This window comes from Oncorhynchus masou, chromosome 29 (assembly GCF_036934945.1).
Source record: "Oncorhynchus masou masou isolate Uvic2021 chromosome 29, UVic_Omas_1.1, whole genome shotgun sequence".
NCBI lineage: Eukaryota > Metazoa > Chordata > Actinopteri > Salmoniformes > Salmonidae > Oncorhynchus > Oncorhynchus masou.
Window position 1 is genome coordinate 3,176,277 of NC_088240.1, and position 11,770 is coordinate 3,188,046.

Consider the following 11,770-nt stretch of genomic DNA (forward strand, 5'->3'; position numbering starts at 1 on the left):
CTCCCTTCCCCCTCTCTCCCTTCCCTCTCTGTCCCTTCCCTCTCTCTCCCTTCCCTCTGTCTCTCTGCCCGTGCCATCCTCCCTCCTCCTTTCCTAACCTCTGGGATTGTACAGGAGTGATAATGTAGTCATTGGAAAGAGAAACAGCACTGCATAATCAGCTGTCTGTTCTGTAACCATTTCTAGCATGGATCACACTGTAGGGTCAGAGTACACCATCACACTGTAGGGTCAGAGTACATCATCACACTGTAGGGTCAGAGTACATCATCACACTGTAGGGTCAGAGTACATCATCCCACTGTAGGGTCAGAGTACATCACATCCCACTGTAGGGTCAGAATACATCATCAAACTGTAGGGTCAGAGTACATTACATCACACTGTAGGGTCAGAGTACATTACATCACACTGTAGGGTCAGAATACATCATCACACTGTAGGGTCAGAGTACATCACATCCCACTGTAGGGTCAGAGTACATCACATCCGACTGTAGGGTCAGAATACATCATCACACTGTAGGGTCAGAGTACATCACATCCCACTGTAGGGTCAGAGTACATCATCACACTGTAGGGTCAGAGTACATCATCACACTGTAGGGTCAGAGTACATCATCACACTGTAGGGTCAGAGTACATCATCACACTGTAGGGTCAGAGTACATCATCACACTGTAGGGTCAGAGTACATCATCACACTGTAGAGTCAGATTACATCACATCACACTGTAGGGTCAGAGTACATCATCACACTGTAGGGTCAGAGTACATCATCACACTGTAGGGTCAGAGTACATCATCACACTGTAGGGTCAGAGTACATCATCACACTGTAGGGTCAGAGTACATCATCACACTGTAGGGTCAGAGTACATCATCACACTGTAGGGTCAGAGTACATCACATCACACTGTAGGGTCAGAGTACATCATCACACTGTAGGGTCAGAGTACATCATCACACTGTAGGGTCAGAGTACATCATCACACTGTAGGGTCAGAGTACATCATCACACTGTAGGGTCAGAGTACATCATCACACTGTAGGGTCAGAGTACATCATCACACTGTAGGGTCAGAGTACATCACCACACTGTAGAGTCAGAGTACATCATCACACTGTAGGGTCAGAGTACATCACATCACACTGTAGAGTCAGAGTACATCATCACACTGTAGGGTCAGAGTACATCATCACACTGTAGGGTCAGAGTACATCACATCACACTGTAGGGTCAGAGTACATCATCACACTGTAGGGTCAGAGTACATCATCACACTGTAGGGTCAGAGTACATCACATCACACTGTAGGGTCAGAGTACATCACACTCACACTGTAGGGTCAGAGTACATCATCACACTGTAGAGTCAGAGTACATCATCACACTGTAGGGTCAGAGTACATCATCACACTGTAGGGTCAGAGTACATCACATCACACTGTAGGTTAAGAGTACATCATCACACTGTAGAGTCAGAGTACATCAGAGTACATCACACTGTAGGGTCAGAGTACATCACATCACACTGTAGGGTCAGAGTACATCACATCACACTGTAGGGTCAGAGTACATCATCACACTGTAGGGTCAGAGTACATCATCACACTGTAGGGTCAGAGTACATCATCACACTCTAGGGTCAGAGTACATCATCACACTGTAGGGTCAGAGTACATCATCACACTGTAGGGTCAGAGTACATCATCACACTGTAGGGTCAGAGTACATCATCACACTGTAGGGTCAGAGTACATCACATCACATCATCACACTGTAGGGTCAGAGTACATCATCACACTGTAGGGTCAGAGTACATCATCACACTGTAGGGTCATCACATCATCACACTGTAGGGTCAGAGTACATCATCACACTGTAGGGTCAGAGTACATCATCACACTGTAGGGTCAGAGTACATCATCACACTGTAGGGTCAGAGTACATCATCATCACACTGTAGGGTCAGAGTACATCATCACACTGTAGGGTCAGAGTACATCATCACACTGTAGGGTCAGAGTACATCATCACACTGTAGGGTCAGAGTACATCATCACACTGTAGGGTCAGAGTACATCATCACACTGTAGGGTCAGAGTACATCATCACACTGTAGAGTCAGATTACATCACATCACACTGTAGGGTCAGAGTACATCATCACACTGTAGGGTCAGAGTACATCACATCACACTGTAGGGTCAGAGTACATCATCACACTGTAGGGTCAGAGTACATCATCACACTGTAGGGTCAGAGTACATCATCACACTGTAGGGTCAGAGTACATCATCACACTGTAGGGTCAGAGTACATCATCACACTGTAGGGTCAGAGTACATCATCACACTGTAGAGTCAGAGTACATCATCACACTGTAGAGTCAGAGTACATCATCACACTGTAGGGTCAGAGTACATCATCACACTGTAGGGTCAGAGTACATCATCACACTGTAGGGTCAGAGTACATCATCACACTGTAGGGTCAGAGTACATCATCACACTGTATGGTCAGAGTACATCATCACACTGTAGAGTCAGAGTACATCATCACACTGTAGAGTCAGAGTACATCATCACACTGTAGGGTCAGAGTACATCATCACACTGTACAGTCAGAGTACATCATCACACTGTAGAGTCAGAGTACATCACCACACTGTAGAGTCAGAGTACATCATCACACTGTAGAGTCAGAGTACATCACACCACACTGTAGAGTCAGAGTACATCATCACACTGTAGAGTCAGAGTACATCATCACACTGTAGAGTCAGAGTACATCATCACACTGTAGGGTCAGAGTACATCATCACACTGTAGAGTCAGAGTACATCATCACACTGTAGAGTCAGAGTACATCATCACACTGTAGGGTCAGAGTACATCATCACACTGTAGGGTCAGAGTACATCATCACACTGTAGAGTCAGAGTACATCATCACACTGTAGGGTCAGAGTACATCATCACACTGTAGGGTCAGAGTACATCATCACACTGTAGGGTCAGAGTACATCATCACACTGTAGAGTCAGAGTACATCATCACAATGTAGGGTCAGAGTACATCACATCACACTGTAGGGTCAGAGTACATCACATCACACTGTAGGGTCAGAGTACATCATCACACTGTAGGGTCAGAGTACATCACATCACACTGTAGGGTCAGAGTACATCAAATCACACTGTAGGGTCAGAGTACATCACATCACACTGTAGGGTAGGTAGTGTCAGAGTACATCATCACACTGTAGAGTCAGAGTACATCACACTGTAGGGTGAGAGTACATCATCACACTGTAGGGTCAGAGTACATCATCACACTGTAGAGTCAGAGTACATCATCACACTGTAGAGTCAGAGTACATCATCACACTGTAGAGTCAGAGTACATCATCACACTGTAGGGTCAGAGTACATCATCACACTGTAGGGTCAGAGTACATCACATCACACTGTAGGGTCAGAGTACATAATCACACTGTAGGGTCAGATTACATCACATCACACTGTAGAGTCAGAGTACATCATCACACTGTAGGGTCAGAGTACATCATCACACTGTAGGGTCAGAGTACATCATCACACTGTAGGGTCAGAGCTACATCATCACACTGTAGGGTCAGAGTACATCATCACACTGTAGGGTCAGAGTACATCATCACACTGTAGGGTCAGAGTACATCACCACACTGTAGAGTCAGAATACATCATAACACTGTAGTGTCAGAGTACATCACATCTCACTGTAGAGTCAGAGTACATCATCACACTGTAGGGTCAGAGTACATCATCACACTCTAGGGTCAGAGTACATCATCACACTGTAGGGTCAGAGTACATCATCACACTGTAGGGTCAGAGTACATCATCACACTGTAGGGTCAGAGTACATCACATCACACTGTAAGGTCAGAGTACATCACATCACACTGTAGGGTCAGAGTACATCATCACACTGTAGGGTCAGAGTACATCATCACACTGTAGGGTTAGAGTACATCATCACACTGTAGGGTCAGAGTACATCATCACACTGTATGGTCAGAGTACATCATCACACTGTAGAGTCAGAGTACATCATCACACTGTAGGGTCAGAGTACATCATCACACTGTAGAGTCAGAGTCATCATCACACTGTAGAGTCAGAGTACATCATCACACTGTAGAGTCAGAGTACATCACCACACTGTAGAGTCAGAGTACATCATCACACTGTAGAGTCAGAGTACATCACATCACACTGTAGAGTCAGAGTACATCATCACACTGTAGAGTCAGAGTGCATCATCACACTGTAGAGTCAGAGTACATCACCACACTGTAGAGTCAGAGTACATCATCACACTGTAGAGTCAGAGTACATCATCACACTGTAGAGTCAGAGTACATCACATCACACTGTAGGGTCAGAGTACATCATCACACTGTAGGGTCAGAGTACATCATCACACTGTAGAGTCAGAGTACATCACCACACTGTAGGGTCAGAGTACATCATCACACTGTAGGGTCAGAGTACATCATCACACTGTAGGGTCAGAGTACATCATCACACTGTAGAGTCAGAGTACATCATCACAATGTAGGGTCAGAGTACATCACATCACACTGTAGGGTCAGAGTACATCACATCACACTGTAGGGTCAGAGTACATCATCACACTGTAGGGTCAGAGTACATCACATCACACTGTAGGGTCAGAGTACATCACATCACACTGTAGGGTCAGAGTACATCACATCACACTGTAGGTTAAGATTACATCATCACACTGTAGAGTCAGAGTACATCATCACACTGTAGAGTCAGAGTACATCACATCAAACTGTAGGGTCAGAGTACATCACATCACACTGTAGGGTCAGAGTACATTATCACACTGTAGAGTCAGAGTACATTATCACACTGTAGAGTCAGAGTACATCACATCACACTGTAGGGTCAGAGTACATCATCACACTGTAGGGTCAGAGTACATCATCACACTGTAGGGTCAGAGTACACCATCACACTGTAGGGTCAGAGTACATCATCACACTGTAGGGTCAGAGTACATCACATCACACTGTAGGGTCAGAGTACATCATCACACTGTAGGGTCAGAGTACATCATCACACTGTAGGGTCAGAGTACACCATCACACTGTAGGGTCAGAGTACATCATCACACTGTAGGGTCAGAGTACATCATCACACTGTAGGGTCAGAGTACATAATCACACTGTAGGGTCAGAGTACATCACCACACTGTAGAGTCAGAGTACATCATCACACTGTAGTGTCAGAGTACATCACATCACACTGTAGAGTCAGAGTACATCATCACACTGTAGGGTCAGAGTACATCATCACACTCTAGGGTCAGAGTACATCATCACACTGTAGGGTCAGAGTACATCATCACACTGTAGGGTCAGAGTACATCATCACACTGTAGGGTCAGAGTACATCACATCACACTGTAAGGTCAGAGTACATCACATCACACTGTAGGGTCAGAGTACATCATCACACTGTAGGGTCAGAGTACATCATCACACTGTAGGGTCAGAGTACATCATCACACTCTAGGGTCAGAGTACATCATCACACTGTAGGGTCAGAGTACATCATCACACTGTAGGGTCAGAGTACATCATCACACTGTAGGGTCAGAGTACATCATCACACTGTAGGGCCAGAGTACATCACATCACACTATAGAGTCAGAGTACATCATCACACTGTAGGGTCAGAGTACATCATCACACTGTAGGGTCAGAGTACATCATCACACTGTAGGGTCAGAGTACATCATCACACTGTAGGGTCAGAGTACATCATCACACTGTAGGGTCAGAGTACATCATCACACTGTAGGGTCAGAGTACATCATCACACTGTAGGGTCAGAGTACATCATCACACTGTAGGGTCAGAGTACATCATCACACTGTAGGGTCAGAGTACATCATCACACTGATACCAGTAGGGTCAGAGTACATCATCACACTGTAGGGTCAGAGTACATCATCAAACTGTAGGGTCAGAGTACATCATCACACTGTAGGGTCAGAGTACATCATCACACTGTAGGGTCAGAGTACATCATCACACTGTAGGGTCAGAGTACATCATCACACTGTAGAGTCAGATTACGTCACATCACACTGTAGGGTCAGAGTACATCATCACACTGTAGGTTTCATCACATCACACTGATAGGGTCAGAGTACATCATCACACTGTAGGGTCAGAGCTACATCATCACACTGTAGGGTCAGAGTACATCATCACACTGTAGGGTCAGAGTACATCATCACACTGTAGGGTCAGAGTACATCATCACACTGTAGGGTCAGAGTACATCATCACACTGTAGGGTCAGAGTACATCATCACACTGTAGGGTCAGATTACATCATCACACTAGGGTCAGAGTACATCACCACACTGTAGAGTCAGAGTACATCATCACACTGCCCCTAGAGCCCATAGGGTCAGAGTACATCAAGAGCCCATCACACTGTAGAGTCAGAGTACATCATCACACTGTAGGGTCAGAGTACATCATCACACTGTAGGGTCAGAGTACATCATCACACTGTAGGGTCAGAGTACATCATCACACTGTAGGGTCAGAGTACATCATCACACTGTATGGTCAGAGTACATCATCACACTGTAGAGTCAGAGTACATCATCACACTGTAGAGTCAGAGTACATCATCACACTGTAGAGTCAGAGTACATCACCACACTGTAGAGTCAGAGTACATCATCACACTGTAGAGTCAGAGTACATCACACCACACTGTAGAGTCAGAGTACATCATCACACTGTAGAGTCAGAGTACATCATCACACTGTAGAGTCAGAGTACATCACCACACTGTAGAGTCAGAGTACATCATCACACTGTAGAGTCAGAGTACATCATCACACTGTAGAGTCAGAGTACATCACATCACACTGTAGGGTCAGAGTACATCATCACACTGTTACCAGCCCTAGGGTCAGAGTACATCATCACACTGTAGAGTCAGAGTACATCACCACACTGTAGGGTCAGAGTACATCATCACACTGTAGAGTCAGAGTACATCATCACACTGTAGGGTCAGAGTACATCATCACACTGTAGAGTCAGAGTACATCACCACACTGTAGAGTCAGAGTACATCATCACACTGTAGGGTCAGAGTACATCATCACACTGTAGAGTCAGAGTACATCATCACACTGTAGAGTCAGATATCAGGTGAGTTGCACTAAATCCACATCGACATGATGTGCTGTATACATACTATAATTATTATAATGTTATATTTGTCAAGTGCTTCTTAAACAACAGGTGTAGACTAACAGTGAAATGCTTATTTACAGGCCCCCTTTTGCAGAGAACATAGAGAAATAATATATACATTATAACATGAGGAATAAATATATGCACAATGAGTGAAGATAACTTGGCTGTACACGGGGTTCCCGACAGAGGAGATGTGCAGGATACCAGGCTACCATGCTATGAGGTAATTGAGGTAGATATGTACGTGATAGGTAGGGATAACTAGGTAACTAGGCAACAGGATAGATAATAACCTGGAACAATAGTCTTATCTGAAGAGTCAAAATAGTGCAGAAAGGGTCAATGCAGAGAGTCAGGGTAACTATTTGGTTAACTATTTAACTAACTATTTAGCAGTCTTATGTCTTGGAGGTAGAAGCTGTTCAGGGTCCTGTTGGTTCCAGACTTGATGCATCGGTACCTCTTGCAGTGCGGTAGCAGAACAAACAGTCCATGAATTGGGGGGCTGGTATAGAGGTCATGGATGGCAGTAAGCTTGACTTCAGTGATGCACTGGCCCGTACGCACTAACCTCTAGCATCTTGCTGTCGGATGCCAAGGAAACAAATTGCCTTCATTTCATATAAACCTTTAAACTGGTCAACAAATGTGTTCTCCTTAAATGCTGTGTTTAAAGAGCCCCTAGACCATGCTACCATGTTACCAGCCCTAAGAGCTCCTAGACCATGCTACCATGTTACCAGCCCTAAGAGCTCCTAGACCATGCTACCATGTTACCAGCCCTAAGAGCCCCATAGACCATGCTACCATGCTACCATGATACCAGCACTAAGAGCCCCTAGACCATGCTACCATGTTACCAGCCCTAAGAGCCCTAGACCATGCTACCATGTTACCAGCCCTAAGAGCCCTAGACCATGCTACCATGATACCAGCACTAAGAGCCCCTATACCATGCTACCATGCTACCAGCACTAAGAGCCCATAGACCATGCTACCATGTTACCAGCACTAAGAGCCCCTAGACCTTGTTACCATGATACCAGCCCTAAGAGCCCCTAGACCATGCTACCATGATACCAGCCCTAAGAGCCCCTAGACCATGCTACCATGATACCAGCCCTAAGAGCCCCTAGCCCATGTTACCATGATACCAGCCCTTACTCCATGTGTAACTCTGTGTTGTCTGTTCACACTGCTATGCTTTATCTTGGCCTGGTCGCAGTTGTAAAGGAGAACTTGTTCTCAACCTGGTTAAATAAATGCTATGTTTAAAGAGCCCCTAGACCGTGCTACCATGTTACCAGCCCTAAGAGCTCTTAGACCATGCTACCATGTTCCCAGCACTAAGAGCCCCATAGACCATGCTACCATGCTACCATGATACCAGCACTAAGAGCCCCTAGACCATGCTACCAAGATAGCCAAGAGCCCCTAGATCCATGTGTAACCTGTGTTGTCTATTCACACTGCTAGACCATGATACCAGCCCTAAGAGCCCATGCTATACCATGCTACCATGTTACCAGCCCTAAGAGCCCCTAGACAAGACCATGCTACCATGATACCAGCACTAAGAGCCCCTAGACCAGCTACCATGATACCAGCACTAAGAGCCCCTATACCATGCTACCATGTTACCAGCCCTAAGAGCCCAAGACCATGCTACCATGATACCAGCACTAAGAGCCCCTAGACCATGCTGACATGATACCAGAACTAAGAACCCCTAGACCATGATGCAATGATACCAGCACTTAGAGCCCCTAGTCCATGATACTATGCTACCATGCTACCAGCACTAAGAGCCCCTAGACCATGCTACCATGTTACTAGCACTAAGAGCCCCTAGACCATGTTACCATGATACCAGCCCTAAGAGCCCCTAGACCATGCTACCATGATACCAGCCCTTGATCCATGTGTAACTCTGTGTTGTCTATTCACACTGCTAGACCATGATACCAGCCCTAAGAGCCCCTAGACCATGATACCAGCCCTAAGAGCCCCTAGACCATGATACCAGCCCTAAGAGCCCCTAGACCATGATACCAGCCCTAAGAGCCCCTAGACCATGATACCAGCCCTAAGAGCCCCTAGACCATGCTACCATGATACCAGCCCTAAGAGCCCCTAGACCATGTTACCAGGCTACCATGATACCAGCCCTAAGTGCCCCTAGACCATGTAACCAGGCTACCATGTTACCAGCCCTAAGAGCCCCTAGACCATGATACCATGCTACCAGCCCTAAGAGCCCCTAGACCATGCTACCATGTTACCAGCCCTAAGAGCTCCATAGACCATGCTACCATGATACCAGCCCTAAGAGCTCCTAGACCATGATACCATGATACCATGCTACCATGCTACCAGCCCTAAGAGCCCCTATACCATGTTACCAGGCTACCATGTTACCAACCATAAGAGCCCATAGACCATGCTACCATGTTACCAGCCATAAGAGCCCCTAGACCATGTTACCAGGCTACCATGATACCAGCCATAAGAGCCCATAGACCATGCTACCATGTTACCAGCCATAAGAGCTCATAGACCATGCTACCATGATACCAGCCCTAAGAGCCCATAGACCATGCTACCATGCTACCAGCACTATGAGCTCCTAGGCCTTTTTCATGGGACTCGTTGGGGTTCTCCCAAAGCCCCTCACCCAATAAAGTGTTTTTGTCTCAAGGTTGCCAGGTTTTGTGATGATTCCTGGTTGCCAGGTGTTCTGATGATCCCGCATGAATAGACTAACTAACCCTCAACCCTGTACTATACTCTATGTAATAGTCCCCTTGAACCAAACGTTACTAACTTAACTCTACATTTCCTGCATCCTACCTTAAGATATGTAAGGAAACAGACGATCTGTGTAAGGACACTAGATACGGTTCATGAAGGCGTGATCATATACATCCAAGTGTCTGTACACTGAGGGACATGCTAGTTTATTTAGAGTAAGTGTGTCTTGTGTTTCTCCTGTGTGTGAAAAACGTTAAGTAACTCTAATCCTTCTGCGGTTGCCGTCGTTCTGTGTTTAGTTTTTTTAAAGTGTGACTGTTGGCTTATGGTTCAGAACACAACTTATAAAAAAAAATGTATGGTGTTAAATTAAAGCAATGATCTTGGAAGATATTGAAAAGAAAATATAGCTATTGTTGTATCCCCCCATGCCATGCCCCGGTGCAGTGAGACCTCTGGCATCTGGTTCTCCATTGACGTGATATACCAGAAAGATTTTCATCTGACCTGCCGAAATGATGCTGTAACTGTGTGTGTGTGTGTGTGTGTGTGTGTGTGTGTGTGTGTGTGTGTGTGTGTGTGTGTGTGTGTGTGTGTGTGTGTGTGTGTGTGTGTGTGTGTGTGTGTGTGTGTGTGATTGGATAAGACAGTTTTACAGGAGCCATTCTGATTGGTTAGGGACTCGGGAGAGACCGCTCCTAATCAGTCCTATTTATTATTATTATTATTATTGTGCATTTGCCATGTATACTATATATGTCTAATCTACCCAACAGGGACAATGAAGAGACAATATATTTGTATCTATGTTACGTGTGTAAAATTAGTCAAGGAGCATGCCAAAATAATTCCATTTGTGTATTATAGTAAACATTCTGTATGTTGAACTCATCAGGGTGATAAAGACCTTTTGTTCTTCCTCAAGCTATGGGGGAATAAAACATTTTTTTCTTGTTCCTAAGTGACCAATGGTAATAAACTGGAATTTAGACGCTCAATTTGGGTCTTTATTTTTCTTTTGCACTGTGGTTCACACTTGTTCCTGTCCTTGTATCCCCTACTATCATCGTGAAAGTAAAGTCTTCTCTCAACACAGCTTCATAGTATGTGTGGTTTTCTCTCAACACATGTGTGTTTTCTCTCAACACAGCTTCATAGTATGTGTGGTTTTCTCTCAACACAGTATGTGTGGTTTTCTCTCAACACAGTATGTGTGGTTTTCTTCAACACAGTATGTGTGGTTTTCTCTCAACACAGTATGTGTGGTTTTCTCTCAACACAGTTCCTAGTATGTGTTGTTTTCTCTCAACACAGTATGTGTGGTTTTCTCTCAACACAGTATGTGTGGTTTTCTCTCAACACAGTATGTGTGGTTTTCTCTCAACACAGCTTCATAGTATGTGTGGTTTTCTCTCAACACAGTATGTGTGGTTTTCTCTCAACACAGTATGTGTGGTTTTCTCTCAACACAGCTTCATAGTATGTGTGTTTTCTCTCAACACAGCTTCATAGTATGTGTGGTTTTCTCTCAACACAGCTTCATAGTATGTGTGTTTTCTCTCAACACAGTATGTGTGTTTTTCTCTCAACACAGCTTCATAGTATGTGTGGTTTTCTTCAACACAGTATGTGTGTTTTCTCTCAACACAGCTTCATAGTATGTGTGTTTTCTCTCAACACAGTATGTGTGTTTTCTCTCAACACAGTGTGTGTG